Genomic DNA, 26,739 nt, shown 5'->3' on the forward strand with positions numbered 1-26,739 from the left:
TATAATAGTTCATCCATTGCATTTTGTGAAACTGATTAGATAAATATGGATAAACATGAAAGTGGAAAGAATGGAACGTTTCCTCAACTTATCCTTACTTAATATGACAGTACTGGGAAGATCACAGACTTATTAATGGGTTTAGTAGGTCCTAATGGGATTTTGCGCTAAAGAATTTTAAGGGTGAGAGGGGAAAGGGTCATGATTAATATTATTTAATGTGCCTCTTTCCTTATGTCACACTGTCAGTACTTGGAAAGAGAGTGGTGTGTTGACTTAATAGCGATACCCATGTGTTTGTTGATAAGACACGACTTCCTTCTCCCCACTTCCAGTCTCTGCATATGTGAATTGTAACCATATTTCAAGGTCCAGATCAAATGCCTTCTCTATCACAAGGCCTCTCTGAACATCCCTTCCCACTTCCATGTCCTGACAAGAGTATGGCCTCTTTCCCGCTCTTGCAGTAAATTTATCACTTCCAACCCCGTGTTCCCAATTTTTGTCTTAAAGTCAAGGCTTCGGACTCCCGCCCCAAACCATGACCTCAGCTAAGCAATTTATGGCACTGTCATAGTACTTATTGGATTTCCTGGGGTTGGGGGAGGACCTTCTCTTGTGACTGTTTCTTGGTGGCCCTTATGAGCTTGGAAATCTTTGGTAGGCTGGGCTGTGCAAGGAATGGGCTCGGTGAGATGGCTTCAGGCAGGATCTCAACAACCTCGGGGGCTTTGCTCGTGTCTGCGTCTGACCTAAGTTGCCTTCTGGAGTTGGGCTTCCTACTGTTACTGCTGCTTTGCCTCGGCGCGTCTTCCCTTTCACAAAAGAACACCAGTAACGAGGGCATGGCTTTTGAAGGGTCAGAAAGTTGTTCAGAGATTTAAAGCTAATGGGAAGCTTTAGTCCCTTCTTCCAAGGGCATTCCCATCCTTTGCTCTTGGGCTGTGACTCGGGAGCCATTGAATGAACCACTGTCTGACGTGGAAAAGGGGCAAAGCTCACTCAGTGGCATGTGGGGGGTCCTTTTGCGGGGGAAAAAGAGGCTGCTGGTGAGGGATGGCTCTTCCCCAAAGTGGTGGGGCTGTTTGTGGCCACGGACACAATATGTTTCCTTTTAAGCGTATCTCAGATCTAAAGACAGCTGGCTATTGTTTATGCAAACAGTCCACAGAAGTATAACAGAAAACTTGCGCTCTCGATTCCAGGGGTTTTCTCGCCCATCTTAGCCACATGTTTTTCTTTCTGTTTCTTGTCATTTCTTCCCCGAACCTCCTGCTACTTCTCTTTTTGTATCTGTGAGATCTTGACTACAGCTAATTTTTCATTTTAATATGCTCATTGCTCTCCCCTCCACCCCATCACACACTTTTAAAACAAGTCCTTGATTTTGATTTCTTGACCATCTTTGTCGTATCTGCCTACGAGAGTGTCCCCAGATGTGACTAACTCATTTTGTAGCGGTGACTTATTTTAAAAGCCTAACCAGGGACTTCTAACAAAGTCCTTGCTATTATTCCCAAATACTCAAATTAGCTAAGAAAAAATTTTAAGCCTTGCTCTGGGTTGACTTTATACCAAATTCCCCTCGAGCTCTAGTTCAGCTGTGGTGTTGGAGGTTGGCCTGTTGGGCAGGCGTGCTGGAGCCATGTTATTCTCTGTGGCACCAGGGTTCAGAAATGGGGATGTGGGTCCTACCCTGGGGTATGGTTGTGGGTCGAGGTGACTTCAACGATGACACAATCTAGTTCCCTCGGGGAGATTTTGCAGGTAACTTGAACAGAGGCTTCTAATTCCACTCTTCTTAAAAGTCTTGCCTCTATGAAATCCACCTCTTAATTTTAGTTTTCCGTATATTCTAATATTTCTACAGTAAGCGTATGTTACTTCAAAGTCAGAGCACTGTTTATGAAAACATAAAATGTTTAAGAATACAGTGAACCAAAGAAAGGTCATAAATTGTGAGCGAGGTGCGTCCTGTGTTTTAATCCTCCCTGGGCAACTAAGTCCTTCCCTTCCCCACAGCACTTTCTGGACACTTCACCTCTGATGGGGCTAAACTCTGAAGCTTTCACATTTCTCTTGAGTATAAAAAGACTTCTTAATTTTTCAAGTTGCAGATCTATGTGCTTCCTGCTTTCCAGAGCAAAAACAATCTCCTGGTCTCAATAAAATGCAATCCAGAATTTCTTCAGAAGAGGTAGGATTAAGAGGGGGGAAATCCAGGATTAAAGGTAAGGACTGTTTCTTCTTTTAAGGGCGGAGTAAGAGTCATCATACAGGGAAGACAAACGAATCACGTGGACGCAGTATAAGCTGGTGCTTGATTCTTTTTCCTTAGTCATTACTTTCGTAATTGAATATTCTTCCCAAATGATCTGTCGCAACTAACTCATTTGCCCTCAGAATCTAAGTGAGACTCTTCAGATACTTCCTACTGTACCTGGAAATCTAGTGCTTGGCAATTCATGTTGCACTTAATCAATTCTTACCATTACTTGTAATAAATATATCTCAACTATAGACTTTAAAAAACTATCACCCCAAAAATGTAGTCCATGAAAGCAGATGCCTTTTTAAAATTTAGGGCCCTCTAGTTGTAGACTAGGTTTTGCAAAGCTAGATAAATACATGAGGTTCAAATTGTTTTCTTTCAGTTTTATTGAGATACAGTTGACATACAGCACTATATAAGTTTAAGGTGTACTTAAATAATAAGGATTTGACTTACATACATCATGAAGTAATTCCCACAAAAAGGTGAGTGAACATCCATTGTCTCATATAGATATAAGATTAAAGAAATAGGAAAAAATTTTCCTTGTGTTGAGAGCTCAGGATTTGCTCTCTTTGCAACTTTCCTATATAGCTGACAGCAGTGTTAATTCTATTTATCAGGCTGCACATGACGTCCCTAGGACTTATTCATCTTATAACTGGCAGTCTGTACCTTTTAATATGCTCGTTTCTCTCCCCTCCACCCCACCACACACTTTTAAAACAAGTCCTTGATTTTGATTTCTTGACCATCTTTGTCATATCTGCCTACAAGAGTGTCCCCAGATGTGACTAACTCATTTTGTAGCGGTGACTATTTTAAAAGCCTAACCAGGGAGTTCTAACAAAATCCTTGCCTATTACTCCCAAATACTAAAAATCAGCTAAGAAAAAATTTTAAGCCTTGCTCTGGGTTGACTTTATACCAAATTCCCCTCAACATATGTCATTTTATTCTGTTTTGTTTCAAGGAGTGGCTAGCTAAATGAAGAGCCTATGAAATGAAGGTCCATTCTTTCAAGAAGTTTCTAAGCAAAAACTTGTGGCTCTGTTCCTGACATATTCTTGGGGCGGGGGGCGGGGGGCATTCTTATCAGTAGTCCTAGGGAAGCATTATTACCAGTAATTTTTTAAACAAAAACACTGATATTTGAAAAATATTTGAGATAGAACATATTTATATATTTGAAAAATAACGAGTAAAATTAGAATTAAGCTTATAATACAAATCTCTCCTGAACCATCACTAGCCTTGTCGTTGAACCACTGACCCCCTTGTACCACATGACCACTGCATTGTACTTGGCCGGAAAGATTCCAGCACACAGGTATGTATTCACACGTACAAACAATAGTGGTGCAGTATCACACAAATAGTGTGAGGAATGGGACAGCCATTCATAGGTGGGGAACAGATAAACATTTGGAATGTCTGGTCTGTTCGTTATGCCTCACTGATGTTAATTCTTTTTTTAATTAAAAACAAATATATGTTTATTATAGGAAATCTGGAAATTACAAGAAAGCAGAAAAGAAGCAAACGAGAATTATGCATCATCATATCACCCAAAGATGATCGCAAGTATTATACAGTATGCATTTCTTTTTAACATTTTTACAACATCTTTAAACAAAATTGGGACCACGTAGTCCAAACTATTTTTGTTAACGTGCTTTTTTCCATAGTTGTCGTGAACGTTTCTCATGACTTTAAATTTTCTTCCGCCATATTCCTCTAAATGGCTGCATAATGGGTCTTTCCTTGAATCATTTTCCTTCTGTTTCTCATTGTCGGACTTTTCTTTAAACGTTTTCCTGATGTTGGAATTTTTAGGCTGCAATATACATCCTTGAAGAAATCTGAATGTTTCCTGAGATTAAAGTTCCTAGGTCAAAAGCTCTATGCATGTTTAAGGCTTTTAAAATATATTGTCAAATTACCATTCCCAATTTGTTGAGTCCAATTACACTCCCTCCAGAAGTTATAATAAAATTTAGTTTCTAACATATTTAAAGGTCATTTCATTTTGGTATTTTTTGCAACTGTATCCTTTCCTTTACCATTTGTATTCAAGGGTTAGGTTCTGGTGTGTAATCTGGGGAATTATTCTGCCTATTGACTGAGCCTTCAGCAGGCAAGGGTATCGCACATCTCCTAATTAAGTTTTAATAAAATAGTATTAGGATGACGGATTTCTTGGCTTTTTCACCTTTAGAAGTACACCATGGGAAACTGAGTTAGCCATTTCTTATAAACGTCTTGAGAAAAAGGAACTCTTTGGCTTATATATCTTTTTCATCTAGATGGCCAGCAACAGCATATTCCAATTCAGAATTGTTCCCACTTCGTCATTCTCAAGTACGAAGCACAGTGCAAGTATGATTAGGTCTCCAGCTCGGTAGGAAAACATTTCCAATACAACCCAGATATTTTCAGCCTGTTTGTACAGGTTGAATGAAAGCATTTCTAATTCCCGTGAGGATGCCACCTCTCATTATGTTTTTCATTTGAGTCCAGAGTGAAAGCTGCATGGAAACTACTTGACAGTATTCTTCTCTATCCGGAACATTAGACTCCCAAGATGCAACGTGTTTTCAGAATTATTATTCTCTTATAATGAAGAAACTCAAGGATACTTCAACCTGGGGGAGCTTTTTGTCTGACATCTTTCTTCCAAGGTAACAGCTCTGCTGCGGTTTGTTTAGCACGCACCCGCTTATTAGTGGTAGCTTTTCGTGAAAACATGCTTATCAAGAAAAGGATGATATGTGGTGAAGAGCAGCTGCTCCAAATCACAAACTATTCATAAATAGCTTCCCACCCCCGCCCTGAGTGAGGCCGTCTATTCTCAAGTCATAACAGTCAGCAGAAAATGAAAACACTGTAGGATGATAAATAGGTGAAAAAATATTTCTCCCTAGCGTTTCAAATGTTGTCTTGTAATGCCATGCACTTTCACTGAACCAGAAATTGTCTGTAATAAACGAATATTGGGGGAAAATGTTTAGATTCTCACTGAATGCTAGAACTTAGAAGGAATGCTCTGCCTTTACTGTTAAAGATGAATAGCTGAGTATATGTCATAAGCATCAATAAAATGAGTTTTTGTCTCAAGCCCCCGAGAAACAGTTACAATTTTTAACACACAAAAGCTGGAGCCCTTCTTTCCCTAATTTAAAATAACAGTCAAATTGGCAATCAGCAAATGATTGCTTTTACAAAATTCTATAAATCCTATAAATATTTCATTTTTTAAGTCATCAAAAAGAAAAGAGCACTTCTTTCAGCTGTCTTTTGACTTAAAACCATCTTTTCTATATACCCAGGGAACAAATACTCCTGTTTCTGGCAAGTATGCTGATATCTTTCCTGGTTATTAGACATCTGTTTATATGTTATATCAACCATACTCCTACATGTACTCTGAACTTGGAGCTTCCTTCCTTATGAAAGGAAATCGAGGCATCGCAGAAATCATCTCAGAATTGTCCCAAGATCTGTTGAGGTTGAAGTGAATTCTAAATGGGCGGCCGTGATAGCAAATTCATTGTCAGCTCTGGACGGTGATTTTCTACTTGAACCCGCTTGTTTCCGCTAGAGGTGAATTGAACACCAGCTTTTCTGTAGGTTACCCTTTTCAAGCTATTAGTAATCATCAATATCTACAGAAGAGAATCGCAGCTGTAAACGGCTTGACTGCGTCTAGAAAACGCGACTTTGTTCTTACCCTAGCTGACTAAAGTCTCAAAAGTCCTTGAACTTTTAGTTTTTCTTTCGAGTGCATGCATGAAACCAAGAATGTGAGCTGCTTTTCCTCAGTCTGAGTCTTCCCTAGAACAGGTGCCGCTTGTGCTTATCTGGATAGGGAGAGTCCTGAGGACTCCCACATTGACGTTGCAATGAAAACTTTCCCTCAAATCTCTAAATTCTCTCATCTGGCACAATAAATTAGAAAAGCCTGCTGTTCCCTTTGGTAGGCTTATAGAGTGCCCCCATGTTAGATTAATATCCAGAAATCATCTCTTCTCTGGTGGAGCAGAAAGCAGATGATGAGTCCCAGATGTTTCTGCAAGACCATCATTCCCAGACATAATAGATGACATCAAGGGAAAGAGCTGTGCGCTTTTTCTCTCTTCCTCTCTTTTTTCCTTCCTTCATCTCCTCCTCCCCCTTCTTCTTCACTCCCTCCCTCTCTCTCTTACACACACACACACACATATCTTTTTCTTTCTTTTCTAAAGGATTCAGAGGGCTTGAGGCTTAATAACCTCACTTGATGGATAACTTGCCCCACATTTCAGTAATCACAGCTGGCACTAAGGGCGAAAGGACTTCGGGGTTGCCTGGAGATGGAGATAGTTCAGATGCAGCAAACTGGGACCTCACATAGGAATGCGGAGGGGACTGTGGGATGAACAGCATCGCAGGGCAGTGGCTTGCTGGCCATTTCTAGCCTTCCCCATGGCTGTGCCTCCTGCACTTCTACTTCCTCAGAGCTGTGGTTGAGTCGTTCCTACTTTCTTTATCCCTTGTTGCCTTAAAATCATAGGGAAAACTGCCAGGTCCCTAGAAAATTTCAGTTAAGTCTCCAGCTGCCTTAAGGAAAGTGAACTAGGTAATAATTGAACCTCCCTTATTTCCCCAGTATTATGCCAGCCCTTCTCCTAGATTAGAGATTATGCCTTTCAAGATGCATTCAGCAACCTGATTTCATAGATGAGGGGTCTAGGATTCATGAAAGCACGGTGGTCCTGACTTATGGCCCAAAGCTAATAAGATTGTTAAAGCAGGCTACAAATCGAAACCTGTCTAACTTTAAAGCATGTGTGCAGGGGCCTGTGGCTATTAAGTGCTCCCAGCTCGGCTGATTGCAGGCTATCATCAGCATGACGTCACCGAACCCCGTGGAGTTGGCAGAAGTGCTCATTCTGCCCTTGGGGGCCGCGGCTGGAACTCAGCGCTCGCTGCCGGTACCGCTGCAGCATCGGATTCCTCCTCCTGATGTGGGGGAAGATCGTGGACGGGACCGAGGTGAAGTGTAGGGCTTTCTTGTGGCCACGGAGTTTATCAAATGCTTTTCTAAGTGCAGAGCTCTTTTATGGCTCTCAAGCTTCATCCACCCGGGATGAGTGCAGTTTTTTCTTTCTCCAATTACGGCGTTTCCCAAAGTAAAGCAGAGCAGAGAGGAAAGCCAGTGGCATGCTAGAGCGCTTCCTGCAATGCCTTCACGAGAGTAGACTTGCTTCATAACCTTAAATATGTGTCGGGCTTCCCTGGTGGCACAGTGGTTGAGAGTCCGCCTGCCAATGCAGGGGACACGGGTTCGTGCCCCGGTCCGGGAGGACCCCACACTCCGCGGAGCAGCTGGGCCCGTGAGCCATGGCCGCACAGCCTGTGCGTCCGGAGCCTGTGCTCCGCAACGGGAGAGGCCACAACAGTGAGAGGCCCGCGTACAGCAAAAAAAAAAAAAAAAAAAAAAAAAAAAAAATATATATATATATATATATATATATAAAATTAGATTCGTGTTATATATATATATATGGCTGGGGTTTCTTTTAACCATGACATTGCCTCTGACCATATGGCCAGCCATTAGCCACTCCATGGATCAATTCAGGGTCTTACTCTAGGCTGTCTCCCCTTACAGGCAAAGTACTGCCCATGGGAGGATTTCCTTTCGCCCATGTCCAGGGCTGCCCCTAAGTGGGGCTACAATGACTGATAGCCCACTTTGGGCTGGTGCTGGCATCTGGTCCAGGGCCATCTAAATCTGGCTTGAATTGCTGTCTTTCTTCATCAGTTGGTCATTGGGAATTTCCCATGATGCTATGGGTTCCGGCCGAGGTTTGCCAGTGTGGCCAGGGCGGGCGTGCTGGGTTGTGACTGACTTTGCTCCTGGGTCTAATCTGTGCCTTCAGGAGCAGGTAGGCATCAACCTGTGTATATCATCTTTCTGGAATGGTTGAGCACTTCTTGACATTTCCAATTTTATGGCCAGGTGGACCAGAGAACACCAGTTCATAAATGGCAAGTGTCAGGTGTCTGGTCACCTGGTGGACCATAGGGAGTTGTCCCCCCAGCACCAGGTCTAATGACAAGCCAGGAGCTGTTACCTCCCAAAAGGAGACGGTTATTTGTTGGAGCCTAGCTTTAATCATAAATCTTAAGGCCCTTTATTCTTGATGCTCCACTGAAGCTTGAGATAGGCTCCAAACATGTCCTGTCCATCAACTGGTGAATGGATATGGTATATTCATACAATGGAATGTTATTCAGCCATAAAAAGAACGAAGTACCAGTATATGCTACAAAGTGGATGAACCTTGAAAGCATTGTGCCAAGTGAAAGAAGCCAGACACAAGAGACCACATACTGTATGATTCCATTTACACGAAATATCCGGAATAGGCAAGTCCATAGGGACAGAAAGCAGAAAAGTGGCTGCTGGAGCTGGGAGAAGGTGGGAATGGGGTGGGGAGGGGGCATGACTGCTTCCTGGGCGTGGCGTTTCCTTTTGGAGTGATAAAAAAGTACTGAAACGATTCAATAGATAGAGGTGATGGTTGCACAACATTGTCAATACACCAAACACCACTGTATAATGGTTTAAAAGGTGATTTTATATTATGTGCATTTTACCACAATTTTTAAAAATTCACAAAATTACGTATGAGATTTCTTCTTGTAAACAGCCTTTTATTTATCCTGGCGTTTTAAGTTATTATTATTTTTTGCATTGCTTTTCTTTATTATGTCCTCAAGCTTTTGAAATGTTCTATAACAGTAGGTATTTCTCTTGTGCCCAGTGTTTTCCGGGAAATCCCCCTTTCACAGCTCTGATTCTCCTGCTGGAAGCTTGGTTACTTTCTCTGCAGACTCGTTACATGGAAATTCCCTTGACCTACCTCCATCTGTACTTTGCCTGAGACTCTGTTTCCCTTCACCTTTTATTTTCCTGTTCTTTGCTTAATTTAAGCATATCTTCAAGTAAGTGCAGATTGTCCCATCTGGAAATGACTATAATCCACCCTCAAAACTGATTAATTATGTGCCTAGGGTCAAGTATACATTTCCCTCTACTTTTTCCTAGGCTGCAACATTGCTTCTCTTTTCTGATATTTTGTATGTTACTTGATATTTCTCCCAAGAAGTTATTAGATTCTTCTTATTATCTGTAGTATTCTGAAATTTCTTTATGATGTGCTTGGATACAAGTCTTTTTTCATACATCCATTTGTCCATTTATTCAAGTGGGCTCTTTAAATGTGGAGACTGATTTTTCAACCAGAAATTTTTCTGTATTATATCTTTGCTAATTTTCACTCCATTTTCTCTAGTCTTTCTTCCCCAAATCCCTATTTGTTAGATGTAAGACCTCATGCATATTCCTCTTAGTTTCTTATAGTTTCTCTTACACCATGTCTTTGTCAGTTTTATTTTTTAGGAGATTTCCTTGACCTCTTCCTCCAATTACACAACTGGTTTATTTCATCTTGGCTCCACACTTTTAATTTGTAATAGTTTTCAACTTATTTCTTATCCATTCCTTTATCAAAACATCCTGCTTTCATTTTATAGATACAATGTAATTCTTCAATGTCTTTGGGAATGCCAAAGTTGTATGTTTATTTAGTTCTTTCCCTATTTTCCACATTATCCTTTCCTTCTAGGATCACATTTTCAATCTGTTTATCATGAACTCTCTTTTTTATGCTTTTTATTGCTCCCAGGTTGTCCATTCATATTTAAGAGTAAGATTCTAAAAGTAGGTTGAGAACTTTATATACTGGGATAAGGTTGGGCTTTTGTTTTATTTTGTTTTATTTTTTAGGTCTATCAGTCAGGAAGGCAGCTGTTATGCTGGGAGCCCATCAAAAACCAGAATGTGGAGGTCTTTTGAGAAGAGGGTAGCTATTTCATTTTCCAAAAAAGAAACTATGATTCTTCAGCTTTGGAATGCTTAGGTTAATAGTATTCTGTGTAATAGGCTGGGAGGTTGATTGCTTAATTTACTGATCTTTAAAGAAGCCACATGTTTGCGGCCTCAAGTTTCACCCCCCTTTTGCCATTCTGAAGTCTCCAGTTCCTAAGGCCCAGAGGAGTCCTGCTGAGCCCACCATCTCTCCCTCCCGTTGATCCAAATTCCCCCAGGTACGCACTTGCTGCTTCCTCCTCCTCCTTGCCTGGCCCATCCATCACTTTCCACGGGCTTTCTGCCTTACAGAATTCGGTGGAAATCCCTCATCTGCACGTGACCCCTCTCCAGTCTCTTTGACACTGCAGGTTAACATAGTTTTAATCTTTTATTATCCTTACATTATAGGGAGCCCCAAGAGAGAAGATTTTTCTTTTCTTTTTGCTATGGATTTAACCTGTCCATTTATTAATTTCTCTCAACTGCAAAATGATCATTTCTAAAGTCACTTATAATTTTTAAATTCTGTTATAAATCTCTTCCCTACTCATGAGTTGACCTTATATCCCAAAAGCCTGTGCTTCACCACGTTTCATCGTCTCCCTCAGACTTAAAGTTGAGTGAGTGAATAATTTCACGTTTTTTTTTCTAAAGGGACTGATTTATTTTTACCTGATCCACGATCGCCCTAGAGTTGCTTTGGAGAAGCATTAACCATTATGTAACAACTCCCCTATCTCACCTGGGTCAGCCTGCACAGAGTTACTCATATGAAGGTAGCTTGAAAGCAACTCAGTATCTGCATTTAGGAGTGTTTGCCCTTGTGATTTGCAGTTTAGGGCTTACGTTCAAAATGTCTCCGATTTTCTTTGTCAATGGCATCTTAATATGTGTAGCACGTCTCTCCTAATTTTCAGTCCTATGAGACTCTTGTTACACTCGAGTTTCTGCTCTTCTGGACAAATACCCCCTATCATTCTGAAATTTCCTTTGGCGTTTTCCCAAAGTGAATTTTGACCATACCACTGACACTGTATTGAAGTCACATGATTCCACATTTGGTGAAAACCTGTCTGGATATTTTGTGTGATACAGAAAGACAGAAGTTTTATTTTTGCTTTGCTGTATTTTTGGTTCTGTTGATCTATATAATTTAAAACCAAATTAAACTAATAAAGTGTATATCTAACAGAAAAATTTCTTTATGATGCAGTAACACTGACAGGAAAAATAGCTGACACTTAGCTCTTGTTGTATGCCAGGTACTGTTCTGGAGAATTTGTGTTAATTCCTTTAATCTTCAAACGACCGCGAATTATTACGTTGTACAGATGAGGAAAGGGAAGCCAGGTACAAACCCAGGCTGTTGGGCTCCAGAAGGACAATTTTTTTTTTTTTAGAAGATGTTGGGGGTAGGAGTTTATTAATTAATTGATTTATTTTTGCTGTGTTGGGTCTTCGTTTCTGTGCGAGGGCTTTCTCTAGTTGTGGCAAGCGGGGGCCACTCTCCATCACGGTGCGCGGGCCTCTCACTATCGCGGCCTCTCTTGTTGCGGAGCACAGGCTCCAGACGTGCAGGCTCAGTAGTTGTGGCTCACGGGCCTAGCTGCTCTGCGGCATGTGGGATCCTCCCAGAGCAGGGCTCAAACCCATGTCCCCTGCATTGGCAGGTAGATTCTCAACCACTGTGCCACCAGGGAAGCCCCAGAAGGACATTTTTGGGGATGTTGTTTTCTTTTAGAAATTGTCCAGAAAATACCTGGTCCTAAGGAAGAGACATGAATCCTGGAGTTATTTTGGTGGAGAAACAGGAGGAAGAGGTGAATAATTATCTCAGAAATCAGAAGATGATACCCTTGTTTGTTAGGAATTGTAAAAGTTCTGTTAAAAAAAAAACAGATAGAGGAGCCACCAGAGCAGAATATCCAAAGAGACTAAGCCTTCTTAGTTTTAGAAGCAACACCCTCGCATGAAAGTCCTCCATATTCTACATTCAATACCACTTTTTGATGTATTATTGAAAAGTGTTACAAAGATTTCGTACCTGAATTCACTTATCTACTCACTCATTCAAATATTTTTTATTCAGCTTTACATATATATATATATATATATATATATATATATATATATATACACACACACACATTCTTTTTTTTTAAAATACCCTTTTCCATTATGGTTTATCATAGCAGCAGTATTCACAATAACCAAGACATGGAAACAACCTCAATGTCCATCGACAGATGAATGGATAAAGCTGATGTGGTACATACATACAATGGAATACTACTCGGCTGTAAAAAAAGAATGAAATAATGCCTTTTGCAGCAACATGGATGCAACTCAAGATTATCATCCTAAGTGAAGTAAGTCATTCCACAAATATTTACCAAGCGCCACCTGTGTGGCCGATGTCAGTCTAGGTGGCAGTGATGCATTTGGGAGCAGACACAGAGCTGACCTCGAGCAGGTTGCAGGCAGGTGGGGCAGCAGCAGCAATAAACATCCGAAACGGATGGTGTGCCGGAGGGCGCCATGGAAGGAAGGAAGGGGAGCCCAGCGTAAGGGAGATTTGGAATCCCCAGAGAGTGGACAGGTTTCCTAATGGTGGCTGGGATAAGCCTTTTAGAGAAGGTTAGATTTGAGCTTAGACTTGAAGGAGGTCAGGGCGTTAGCCTTCCTCTATCTAGGGGAAGGCTGTTCCCAGTGGAGGGAATTGCTAAAGCAAGAGCACCCCAACACGTTGGAAAAACAGCAAGGAGGCCCCCGAGACTGGGCAAGGGGGAGAGATGAACTCCAAGAGGGAGCAGGGAACCAGAATGCTGTGGGCTTTGTAGGTTGTTTGGGGGCCTTGGCTTTTACTCTGAGTGAACTGGAAAAGCATGACAGGGTTTGCCATGGTCTAACTGAGATTTACAAAGACTGCGCTGGCTGCTGTGTTGAGAAGAGATTACAGAGAGAGAGACAAGACTTGGGTCAAAGAGATTGTTAGGACACGAGCGCAGTAACCAGGCTGGAGATAACGGGGACTCTACCATTGCAGGGGAGGAGGTGAGAAGTGTGCAGATATGAATGTGTTTTGAAGTTGGAGCTGGAAGGATTTCCTTATATTGGATTTGGGTTGAGAGAAAACTCAGGACCCAGGATTGGACCCCCTGGTTTTTGACTTGAGCGACTGACGTGGCTGCCATGAGGATGAAGGGGAAAGTTGTGGGTGGAGCAGGTTTGGGGGTTTGCACCTGTTGATGTTGACACGTCAGGTAGACATCTGAATGTCAAACAGGCCATTAGATTATACAGGTGTGGCGTTTGGAAGGGAAGTATGGGCTGGAAATATAAATCGCTCCCATGAATACTTGTCTACAAGTAATTCATCTAGTTTACAATTGGGCATAATTTTTATATTAGGAGCACTTAGGAATTCATATAAAGTGATAACCTTTAAAATCTATAAAATATCTCAAGTAAATAAAATATTTGTAGATTCTAAGTTTAATAATCATATGGACATAATGTGTTTTATAAATATTTTATAAATATCCCCAACGTTCATATGTTGAAGTTCTAACCCCCAGTATCTCAGAATGCGACTGTGTTTAGAGACGGGCCTTCAACGAGGTAATTAAGGTAAAATGAAGGTATGGGGTGGGCCTTAATCCAATATGATTGGCATCCTTCTAAGAAGAGATTAGGACACAAACACATGTGCAAGGAAGCACATATGAAAACACAAGGAGAAGACGGCCATCTACAAGCCAAGAAGAAAGGCCTCAGAAGAAGCCAACCCTGTCGACACCTTGATCTGAGACTTCTAGCTTCCAGAATGGTGAGAAAATAAATTTCTCTGTTCAATACCCAATCTGTGGTTCTTTATTAGGTATTAGTAAAATAATACACTAGATATCTAATTGAATTTGAAATAATTTTGTAGTTTCATTTTCGTATTTTTACAGCAGTTAGTTTTTTCTTGTTTTTAATTTCACAGCATTTTGTAAGCGCTGAATCTGGGCGTTGAGCCTGAGGCCGAAATGGCACTGGGGGTGAGAAGGCTTTGAGAGAAGCCTTGGAAGTTTAGACTTTCCTCAGAAGAGGATGGACTTCCCTGGTTTTTGATGTGTATCTGTAGGGATGATACCTTGATGTTCTCTTTATTTTCAAGTTCTGTCTTTTCACTCTTTTCCTGTCTGGGTGTTGCCTTTCACAGGGAGAGGGAGGGAAACAATTACTTTTTAACTCCTTTCAGAATAAGGCTTTATTAGCATATGTATCTCACCAAAGGCTAGGAGAGTCATTGTAATTTAATATAGTTTATTATCCGGGTGTCGATTTAAATTTGTTAGTGGGCGAGATATTGTGAACACAGTTGTTAGGAGATTGAACTTAGTGCGATTAAAAGCCAGGCAGCTGGGGTGCAGCATGTTTCTGCCTGTTCATTACTCACAGGTAAACAGATCGAGTCACTCGGTAATGTGCTAAGTATCCTCATCTGATCAGTGTTGTAGAGCCACGAAAGAGAATATGGTCAGCTGGGATCCGTGCCCGGAATTGGCCTTGCAAAGATACGAGGGTCCGGAAAACTGGCCCCGAACTGCTGGTGACATCGGATATTCCTTGAAGGGAGGATAAAATAAAACATTCTCATTCCCTCTCAGAGATAAGGCTTAGAATGGAACCAGCTGGTGGAGATAGCACTCACCAGTGGGAGTCTCGGCTCCCTGCGGGCCAGGAGTGAAGCACCCAGTAGTAGCTTCCAGAACATTCCCTGGAGCGCAGCACACAGAAAGTCTTGACTATGTTGGCTAAATAAATTGATCTGATTTTTTTCTTAGGAGTGAGCTTTGTTAGGAGGTAGGGGGAAAGAGCCTAGAATGTAAGATCACCACTTTCCTAGTAAAACTAGCAAAACTAACGTCCTAATGAAAATTAAATAAATCTAGAATGAGAACCCAAAGTCCAGAATCAAAGGTTAGAGCCAGAAGGAGAATCTCTAGGTGGAGAGGGACCCCCAGGCTCCCTTCTTCATAAAGGTTTCACTTCTGCTGGGGTTCTCTTATGTCACTGGGCTCTGCTGCCGACCCTGGCCCCAGGGTGTACGTACTTGAAAGTTCTTGCCCAAGCCTGGGCACCACTGCCTTCTCCGTGTTCCCATTAATACAGCTACAGCAGACTGGGCCCTTCAAACAGGGTTCTAGAAGGTGAAGCAGTTGAAAAAGAAAACACTGTACATGTGAACATTGAAACAGGCTTACTTTCAAAGGCTGAGCTCATTCCTCTCCACCTCCAAAGACCTGGCACAAACCGGGTCAGCCCATCTGCGTTGTTGAGTCCCAGCTCCTGGCTTATCTTCCGAGAACGTACTCACCCATCAAGATCGTGGCCCCGAAAACCAGGGTCCCTTTCTTTGTCCTATCTGAGGCTCTCCCTCCAAATTCCAGGTTCAAATTTGAGGCTCCCTCCCCTGATGACTGACCCGCGGCCCCCGTTACTCTTTCTCCAGTGAGCCCTCCATCCTTAGAAGCAGAGGGGGGCCCTGTGCAGCACAAGGCACCCGCATCAGCACCACAAGCCAGAGCAGCATCGAAGGGCATCTATCGACCACAGCCAAGGGAGGACCAGCCAGCTCTGTTCCATGTCACACGCGGACCCCAACACATACGGAGGTAGAGAGGAAAGAAAACAGCTCAGTGACAGACAGCTGCGGCCACCCAAGAAACTGGCTTTGCCTACTTCACAGTTCAACCCCCGGCCTGCTGTGCGTTTATGATATTTGAGCTGGTAACCTGAGGATTGAAGCGGAGAGATTGTGTCTTTAAAGCGGTCGCAGGAATGTCAAAAAACAAGTAGCAACTCTGTTTTAATGGTTTTTCACAGGGAGTAGGCAGCCTGACCTCCAGTACCACATCCTGCATGTGTCCTTGCGTCCTGAGTCAGGTCCCGCTTCCTGGGAAGGAGAAGGCTGTCTCCGGAGAGCAGGTGGGTCCACTTCTTTCTCTCCTGGTTGGGGTCTTAGATGTAAAGCTCTCAAAACAATGAAACGAAATTGAGTTATTTGTAGTGAGGTGGATGGACCTAGAGTCTGTCAAACAGAGTGAAGTAAGTCAGAAAGAGAAAGACAAATACCGTATGCTAACACATATATATGGAATCTGAGAAAAAAAAAAGGTCATGAAGAACCTAGGGGTAAGATGGGAATAAAGACACAGACCTACTAGAGAATGGACTTGAGGATATGGGGAGGGGGAAGGGTAGGCTGTGACCAAGTGAGAGAGTGGCATGGACATATATACACTACCAAACCTAAAATAGATAGCTAGTGGGAAGCAGCCGCACCGCACAGGGAGATCAGCTCCGTGCTTTGTGACCACCTAGAGGGGTGGGAGAGGGAGGGTGGGAGGGAGACACAAGAGGGAAGAGATACGGGGATGTATGTATATGTATATGTATAACTGATTCACTTTGTTATAAAGCAGAAACTAACACACCATTGTAAAGCAATTATACTCCAATAAAGACGTTAAAACAAACAAAAAACACCAGTGCTGGCCTCTCACACCTGTCATTCCCGCAGCCGGTTTGTGGGTTTTCCTGGGCCTTTCTGGAGCTCTCATTGGCTAACAGATGCCAAATGCTTTCATGTTATAATCGCCCCTCCACCAACTTTTCCAGCAGCACGACACCCACCTTTGTAATGGGCGCCACCTTGCCGTTGTCCAAGCATGAGCTGCTGAACTGAAAACTCCACTGCATGATTTAGTACACAGGGTGGGTTTTTTTCCTAAGAAATGTAGCTGATCTTGGCCAGGTTTTAGTTTGTCATTATGCTGCATGTAATATTCTTAGATTAATCTTCCTTCCCACTCTCTTAGCTTTGGTTTACATTAAGTCATGCCTTGTTCAAAAATACTTTATTTCTTCATATTCTGAATACTAATATTTCAGATAGACATGGAAAATCTCTTTGAAATGGGTCAGAGAGTCTTTATTTGGCCAGGTAAGGGGTTGAGGAGAAATATCTTCCTGTCATATGTAAGATATAGAAAGTGCTTCTCTGAGTTTTAGTTTCGTTTAGTTTTTTTTTAAAGGATGACTTGGGCTATACTTGAGACTTGTTGAGGGTTTGAGTCCGTCTTAGGATAGATCTTGGTTTTCTCGTCATCTGGCACTTTTATCTTTTACTACTTCCTGTCTCAATTTTACTCGGTGCAGGGCAAAAAAAAATGTCACAAAACTTTAACACAAAAACATTAGTCAGGGCTTCCCTGGTGGCGCAGTGGTTGAGAGTCCGCCTGCCGATGCAGGGGACACGGGTTCATGCCCTGGTCTGGGAAGATCCCACGTGCCGCGGAGCTGCTGGGCCCGTGAGCCATGGCCGCTGAGCCTGCGCATCCGGAGCCTGTGCTCCGCAGCGGGAGAGGCCACAACAGTGTGAGGCCCGCGTATCGCAAAACAAAACAAAACAAAACATTAGTCAGAGACGAACTCTGTTCTTCGCCAAAACCTAGGAGAGAAGGGAGGTTCAGTATTTGGATTTTTCTCCTTTTTCTTCCTGGAAAGAGCTCTTCTCTGGAAACAGCTCAAGACCACTGACTGTTCTTAATCCCACCTGTCTTTGAATCTTTGTGACTTTTAATCTAAATAAAGTAAATGTCCTTGACTTTCAGTTCAGTTTCTAAATGGGGAAACCATGTGCAAAGTCCCTCTGCAGGGCTTTTTGGTATTTTAAACTTTTGTTCTTTCTTAGATGATGACAGTTCCTCAGTGAGTCTTGACAATAATTTCTAAATTAGCCTTGTCCGAACTTGTGCTCGGTAATCTCAGGTATTTAATTGTGAGTGTCACATTCCTAGCATTTCCAGTGCAGGTGTCAGATTAAAAAAGACAGTTTGACATCCTCGTTGCATGGGTCATTTTCGTCATTTTCCACACCAGGAGTAAGGTAATTAATATTGTCCCCTCATTGCAGGGCTAGAGTAGTGACTTTGTAAATGTGACACTTCCATATCTGGACTGTGTTGCACGTTCTACCGGCTATTTATCTAATGTGGGACCACAGAGGGTACCATGCTTAGAAAGCCATACCGTGGAAGGCAGTGAGATAATTCTATCAAGCAGCGGCATAGCCGAAGCTAATACACAGTCCTGGCTGCTGCAATGTTTATTTTGCATAATTCTTGAAAAGTGAACGGAAACCATGCTTTTAAATTGGATTAAGAGAGATTGTGTTCCGGGAGAAATCAGATGCGTGGTGTTTCAAGGAGAAGAGTTTGGAGCTTAGAGTCAGATGTGTTGTTGTTCATCTTCTTACAAATTGCTTCCCAAAGCTCACGGCTGGTTTTGAAATCTATCGGAGCTCTGGATGGAGTAGGAGAAGAATGAACCATGGGAAACAGAGATTTCTGGGTACCGATTCCAAAGTTGTTTCACAGTCAGCATTTTTCAGTGCTTCCCAAATATTTATCCCTTTCCAGGCATCAGAATGCTCAGGTCTCTACCCCTTTCCCAGTCTGAATTTCACCTGAGAATTTAAATAAGCAGTCCATAGATTGCTTGGTGAGCAAAGGATTCAGAGGCAAGGGAAGTGAGCTGTTTCAGGAGAGGCTGCATCCAGGCGCGGGAGTGACCTGTTCCTTGTGCCTGAAGACAGCAGCCTGGCTACCTCTTCTGACTCCATCTGTGTCCATTCCCTGCTTGTCTGCATGGGTTGTGCCCCATCAGTCTTGTCAATCCCTGGTTATTTGGCCTTTCCTCTTTTTCCAAGTTCTGGATGTATATTCACCCACTGGCCAAGCTGTGCACATGAAAAAGTTTATTGAGCGCTTGCCTGCCATGCTTTGGTTCCCAGTCTTTCTCCAATCCAGGCACCATACAGTTGATTTTATTAAATCATATCCTAGTCCCTGCCTTCTGAGATTGCCCCATATTAAGTTTAACTGGATTAGAGATAGTTTCAAACTCAGTTTAGTGAATGAAAGTTTACTGAGCATATACCATTGAAACTGAAAACATCCAATGTCTCTTTCGGAGGTATTCAAAGGAAACCAGAGCCCGGTGAAGATGAGTAGAATGGAAAACTGTTTCCAATTTCCTAAGTGGCATTGCTTACTTCATGGAATCAGATAATTATGATTATTTTATATTACGGAAAAATTTCCAGTCCATCACATTTCCCACTGTGAAAAAAAAAATCAGTGAATGGTGCATTTTGGACAAAATTTGAAACAGATGAGCTGTTCCTTTTCTGATCACCCACATGTAGAGTTGATGACCATGGATAAGAGAAATCAGTGGCCAACTTCAGAATACCCCAAATTAATGTTCTCAAATAGAGGAATACATAAGGATCTGAATTTTTTTCCAGCTTTACTGAGGTATAATTGACAAATAGAATTGTAAGATAAAGTGGACAATGTGCTGATTTGTCATGTGCATACGTTATGCAAGGATTCTCCCCAATGAGTCAGTTAAGGCATCCACCACCCCCCATATTTAAATTTCTCTTGTGTGTGAGAGAACATTTAAGTTCTACTCTCTTAGCAAATTTCAATTATAAAACAGTGTCATCAACTGTAGTCACTGTACTATACATTGGGTTCTCAGAAATTATTCATCTTATAGCTGAAAGTCTGTTCCCTATTTTCCCCACCCCCTCCCCCAGCCCCTGGAAACCACTTTTCTACTCTCTGTTTCTATGAGTTCAACTTTTTTTTTTGAAGATTCCACATATAAGTGATACCATGTGGTATTTGTCTTTCTCTGTCTGGCTTATTTCGCTTAGCGTAATACCTTCTAGGTTCATCCACGTTATTGCAAATGATAGGATTTCCTTCCTTTTTCTAAGAATATATATATATATAATTCAATTATATATACATTATATTTATATATATATATATATGTATCACATTTACTTTATCCATTCATCTGTTGACATACACTTAGTTGTTTCCATCTTTTGGCTATGTGAATAATGCCACTAGGAGCATAGAAGAACAGATACCTCTTCGAGATAATGATTTCCTTTCCTTTGGCTATCTACCCAGAAGTGGAATTGCCAAATCATATGGTAGTTCTATGTTTAATTTATCCAATGTGCTTTAGCTACATAGAAGATGCCTTTGGCACCTACCATGTCTATAGCCCCTTCTGGGGAGTTCAGAGGAGCAGAGAAAGGCAGCGAGCAGAGCCTCTAGGCAGCGGAAGCCCTGGATGAGTAGAAGCAAGAGGAAGAGTTGGTTATTCAGCCATGGCCTTGGAAAGCCTGGATCTCCAGAATGACAGAGCTGTAGCGTGGAGAGCCAAGGGCAAATCCCACCAAAGGGACTGATGACGGCATCTCTAGAAGTGTGTTGCCTTCAGTTTCCCTGCCAGGACTGGATGCAGTCTGACTGTGCTGCCACTGCGGGTGCCCTCCCCAGCCCAAATGTCTGAGACCGAGGGCACCTGAGTGGGTCCCACTCCTCACTGAGTAAAAGAGTGAATTTACCAGCAAGTGTCAGGAGCTTCAGGGGACCAGGGTCCTAGGAGGTTGGCTTGGCCCATGCTGAGCCCTGAAACGTTGGGGCTTCACTTTCTCATCATACGGCAGTTTTTTGAAGAGGGCCCCTCATCTGTAGGGGCTCCCTGTGCACGAGGCACGAGGTTGAGCACTTTCCATGCTTGTCTCTTCCTGTAGCTGCAGCAGCCCTGTGCGGCAGAGTCACGGCTGACCTTCCACAGGCGAGGAAGCAGGAATGGAGGCCCGGGGACTCGCCCAGAGTCATTCACGAGGGGAGGGATAGAGCCAGGTTCTGCATCCAAATACGATTAAATACAAAGCCAGTATCTTTAACCACTGTGTTGGGCTATTCTATGGTCTATTTTTGTCATTTATGCTTATCACGGGTATTGATATAGGAGTCTCCTAAAGACACCATGGATTGAGAGCGTCAAACATGAAAGCAAAACACTTTGTGTTTTTAATAGGACGTCATCCTCCATATATGAAGATAAGGCTCTTGACTCTGCGCATACAGCACACACGTTGAGCTTTCTTTTTCTTTTTCTTAAAAACAGTAGGAGAATTTTGCTTATTCACCTGTATTCTGAGTGGGTTTCACTTGTCTTGTGCCCAACAGCTTACATGTTGCAACACCTGGCATTTAAAGAGGAGCTTCCTGAAATAAAGAACGGGGGTGGGTGGCCTAAGGGGAGAGTATGGGAAGACTAGAAAGGGGATTTTCTCTTCGCATCCAGTGAATGTGATATTTTCTATTCCAAACAGTAAGTCTAGTTCACTAATTGATAGGTCAGGGAATGACTGGATAAAGATGAAAAGAGAGAACCATTGAGTTGCCCATAACAGGGCTGTGTGTGTGTGTTACGTTGTGTTCACCAAGGTAAAATCTTCCCAGCCAGTTCCCGTGGGCGTTGGGGTCCAGGAAACGTGTGTCAGGATTCGGGGCAGGCGTCACAGGACTAAAATGCATATGATTCTCATGGAAGAATTATTGGTTAATGGAGATGGAAATTTGCTTTTAATTCGACATTTTTCTTTTCTTCTTTATACTAAAAACCTTACTTTATAATCTTATTACAAAGGTAACATGCCTTCATTTTATTTCGTTGTTTCTTTTGGCTGCGTTGGGTCTTTTTTTTTTAAATATAAATTTATTTATTTATTTATATTTTATTTTTGTCTGCGTTGGGTCTTCGTTGCTGTGTGTGGGCTTTCTCTAGTTGCGGCGAGCAGGGGCTACTCTTCGTTGTGGTGCCCGGGCTTCTCATTACGGTGGCTTCTCTTTGTTGCAGAGCACAGGCTCTAGGCGTGCAGGCTTCAGCAGTTGTGGCTCGTGGGCTCTAGAGCGCAGGCTCAGTAGTTGTGGCGCACAGGGTTAGTTGCTCTGCGGCATGTGGGATCTTCCCGGACCAGGGCTCGAACCTGTGTCCCCTGCATTGGCAGGCAGATTCTTAACCACTATGCCACCAGGGAAATCTTGACTTTCATCCTTGGTCCCTTGATTGTTCCTGCAAAGCATGAGAAATGTCCAAAAAGATAGAAAGCCCAAATCTAGATCTTGCCTTCTCAACACTGGCTGCCCTTGAAGGAGCTGACTTTTCACTGTCCCTGCACCAGGCCCTATTTGCCAAGGGAAAGTGAAGCTCTGGGTGGACCCCTCTCCTTCCTCCCTTGCAGGCTTTCATGGTTTCAAATATCACCTCTTGACTCCAAAATCTGGATTTCCAATCTCGACAGTCCATGTAATCAATCTTCTACAGAAAATGCACTGTTCACTTCACTTTTCTCTCTCCTTCTCTCGTGCTAAGACATCTCTATTACCAAATGCCAAGATTGTGACAACATCCTCTAAACTGGTCTCCCTCACTCTAGGGCCTTCTTCTAACCCATCCTTTATCCTGGCATTAGTTTTAATTTTCTAAAGCAACACTTTGAACGTTGGCCTTTTCCTTGTGCCTCTGTGGTGCCTCTTTGATGCCTCCAGGGTAATGTGCTAACACTTGACCCTGGAAATCAAGATGCTTTGCAATCTTGACCTTATTTACTTGATCGACTCATCTTTCTCATTACCATCCAGGTACGGCAGCAACGATCCGCTTTTACTGAAAATCCTCAAGTTCCCCTGCGTTTCTCAGCCTCTCTTGCTGTTAGACTGGGCCCAGGTGGCTCAGTTCTGCCTGAGGAGATGTGGGTAGAAATAAGGTTTGTCGTTTCAAGGCTTGGCCTCGGCAGCCCCTACCTGGCTCTCCAGGTCTCTCTTCGGGTTTCGTGGTGTCTCCAGAGGCCACTTATTTAGAAGGTTCAGCTGCAATATGGTAGCACCTCCACCAGCCTGGGTCCCCGAGTGTCCATGTGGAGTAGAGCCAAGGTTGGACGTGTAATATGAGTAAGAAATAGGTTTGCTTTTGTGTTAAGGCTTTGAGATTTTAGGCTTAGGTGGTTAGTAGACCTCTTGATTCTAAGTTAAGAGGCAGGACCAGTCCTTTTTTCGGCCACGCTGCACAGCTTGTGGGATCTTGAACTCCTTGACCAGGGATCGAACCCGCGTCCCCTGAATTGGAAGCATGAAGTCCTAACTACTGGACCGCCAGGGCAGTCCCTACAGGTGGGAACACTCTTGAGCAGACCAAGATGTGTGTGCACGTATGGGGTCAAGGGTGCATGGGGTGGGGAAAAGCTTCTTACACAGCTAATAAGTGGCAGGGGTGGGATTTGAACCCGGGTCTCACTCTACCATCTGAGAGGCACACTGCTCTCGAGACACTGAAGACTCAAGTCTGCAGGGCTAGCCCACGGAACTACCCAAGTTTCCCGGAATGTCTCCGGGGCCCTCATTCAGTTCCCATGTTGCTGACTCCCTTGCCTCAACTTACCACCTTGTGCCTGGTTAGGTCTTTCTAGGCTCAGCGGTGGGTGTCACTTCTCCTGGGAATGTTCCCGAAACTGAAGACATGAATCTTTTTCCTCTCACAGAACCCTGGATATGTTTCATAGTAGAGTACTTCCTGTCTGCTAATTATCTACTTCCTGTGTTCGCTGATAAAGTCACTCTGGGCAGCGTGGAGATCCTACCCCTGTATTCCCACTGCCTCCTCAATTTGCCCATCCTAAACCTTTGACACATGTTTGTTCAATGAATGAATGAACACGTGTCCGAATGGCCACATCTAGAAGATGCCCCCCTGTTATTATGCTGTCTTGCATTAGAAGAAAGGTGTGCTAAGTGATTGAGATTCTTTTTTTTTTTATCATGGTTACTTCAAAGGGTGGAAATTTTCTCCTTTCCGTTACCTCTGGCTATAACTTATTGACAACTTCAGCCTAAAATAGCACGTAGCAGCTTTTCACTGTGCCTGTTTGGGAACTTCCTGACGGCACATTTCGGAAGGTGAATGACTTGTAAATGCCCCTTGCTCCATGTCTTAAACAGGTGTCTGCTTTCTGCCATCTTTTACAGTTATTGAAGGCACTAAAGATTTTAAACTTGGCCTATTTGACCTGAATCTGAAAATGATGGCTTTCTCCCCCGGTTCTAATTCTGACACTTGGAGTGACAGAAGAGGGAGCTCTGAGTTGGGTAATCGTGGCCCACCTTTGGGGAAGCTTCTCCTTGCTCTAGGCCCGGATGATGGACGGCTTAGTAACTCTTGAGGATGGAAACGAATCTGCAAGGGAGCAAGGATCCATCAGTGTTGAGCACCTCGCCAGAGGATGGTCCTGGGTGTGAGGAGGCGACTGCCAGCGTGGGGAGAGAGACCTCAGAGCCCCCTCCTCCAGAGTAACGCCCACACCTGCCAGGCGGTAGGTCCCCTTGCCAGTGGTGGTGAATCTGTCCTCACTGGCATCGCCCATCCAGAAAAGGACATTGTGCTCAGAGGGAGGGTAAGTAGCAGTCTCTTGAGCCCCCTGGTCCGCACCCTAAGCCCTTCACCCGTGGAGGGTTTCCTTGGTTGTGCCCAACACAGGGAAAATGGGCTGGGCCCCCTTGCTTCTCCCCTGTGGCAGAGTGCACGCCCTGATCTGTGGCTGCCGGAGAGGCTGATGGAAAGGGAAGGGGAGCCCTCAAACCAGGCGCAAGATTCAACCGCTCCCAGCTCGTCCTTCTGAAAAGCACCGGATCCCAGGACCTTGATGCATGGCCGAAGGGCCGCAAGAAACTGGTGAGACAGAGGCCCTGTCGCAGGTGAAACCGCCCACAGCACGTGGCTGGCTCCACCACTGGGTTTGCACAAGGCCAGGACAACCGGTCAGTTCAGGGAAGGCCGTCACCTGTGCCGTCAGTCAGCGGGCCCCTGGCGCAAGGCCCCTTTCCCCCATCCCTCACCCTTGCTGACACCCCCACACACCGATGATCTAAAGCTTTGCAGGAGAACCCTTGGATCGTTCTTCCTGGGAAGGTCTTCTAATGTTCACCCTGGCTTTCTCCTCTCGATTTACAGAGACAGTGAGAACCACAGAATTCAAGTTATTCCCTGAAGGACGGAGCCTGGATGGGAACTGCGGCCCAATCCTCCTGCTATCATATCAACAGACCACATCTACCAGCCGAAATGTGGTCCCCTGGCCACACCCCCTTTTCGTCATCTAACTGCTCCCTGACTTTCTTCTTCCAAATGACAAGGGCTTTTATTTTATTTGGTCATTTATAGTTTTTACAATAATGCTAAATTAACATTCAGAATTCTGACAAAGAAAAAAAAATAGCAGATAAACCAAAAGCACAGCATTTATGTTATGATTTTTATCACTAATTATTTTATTATCATACTTAAACTATTTCTTTAAACATTATTTTTAAATTATTACATTACTTTATTATCATTAATTAGTTTTGATTGGTGTAAAATTTGCTTAACATAAATTTAACCATTCTCAAGCGACTCAGTGGCATTTGGTACAATCGCAATGTTGTGCGACCATCACCTCTATGGAATCCCAAGCCATTTTCATCAGCCCCAAAGGAGCCCCCATACCCACTGGCAGTCCCCCTCCCCCCTTCCTTCTTCTCCTTGGCCTCTGGCAACTATTAACCTGATTTCTGTCCCTATGGATTTACCTGTATTCGATATTTCATACGAATGGAATCACACAATATGTGATCTTTGTGCCTGACTTTTTCGTTAATTATTTTAAAGCACCGTTTTCTACTTTAAGAAGTAGATAAAGTGGAAAACATTAAACTTAGTAGGATTATTAAGTGTTCACTCCTTAGTAGACTTTCATATTCAAGTGTGTGGTGGTATTTTATTTATTCTTTTAAAATAAATTTGTTTACTTATTTGTGGCTGCGCTGGGTCTTCGTTGCTGTGCATGGGCTTTCTCTAGTTGCAGCAAGCAGGGGCTGCTCTTCGTTGTGGTGCGCGGGCTTCTCATTGCGGTGGCTTCTCTTGTTGTGGAGCACGGGCTCTAGGCACATGGGCTTCAGTAGTTGTGGCACACGGGCTCAGTAGTTGTGGCTCGCAGGCTCTAGAGCGCAGGTTCAGTACTTGTGGTGCAGGGGTAAGTTGTTCCACGGCATGTGGGATCTTCCCGGACCAGGGCTCGAACCCGTGTCCCCTGCATTGGCAGGTGGATTCTCAACCACTGCACCACCAGGGAAGTCCCTTTTTTTTTTTTTTTTTTGTCTTATAACTGGAAGTTTGTTCCTTTTGACCCCTTCACCCATCCCCCACTCCCTGCCTCTAGCAACCCCAATCTCTTCTCCACATCTGTGAGTTCATGTTTTTTTTTAGATGCCACATATAAGTGAGATCATTCAGTATTTGTCTTTATCTGGCTTATTTCCCTTAACATAATGCTGTCAAGGTCTATTGAGGTCCAAAAACTAAACAAATATTTCCTCTATCCTTGATGCACCCCTCTGCCTGGGCAAACTAGTACCACTGCCTTATATGTATTTTATTACTATTACTATTATTAATATTCTTTATTTTTAGAACAGTTTTAGATTCACAGGACAATTAAGCAGATAGTACAGAGAGTTAGTACAGAGAGTGTATAGGAATATACTACACTACGCCCTTCACACAACTTCCCTTATCATTAACA

General features: G+C 43.2%; 1 long non-coding RNA gene across 1 annotated transcript; it reads left to right on the top strand.

The window, feature by feature from the left end:
- The first annotated feature begins 2,053 nt into the window (after nt 1-2,053).
- LOC109547672 (uncharacterized) lies at nt 2,054-25,969 on the top strand. The gene is made up of 5 exons (XR_002173597.3): nt 2,054-4,953; nt 12,386-14,022; nt 15,694-16,169; nt 24,149-24,851; nt 25,131-25,969. It is a non-coding gene; the product is annotated as an uncharacterized lncRNA (long non-coding RNA).
- The last annotated feature ends 770 nt before the right edge of the window (nt 25,970-26,739 follow it).

This window comes from Tursiops truncatus, chromosome 21 (genome assembly GCF_011762595.2).
Source record: "Tursiops truncatus isolate mTurTru1 chromosome 21, mTurTru1.mat.Y, whole genome shotgun sequence".
NCBI lineage: Eukaryota > Metazoa > Chordata > Mammalia > Artiodactyla > Delphinidae > Tursiops > Tursiops truncatus.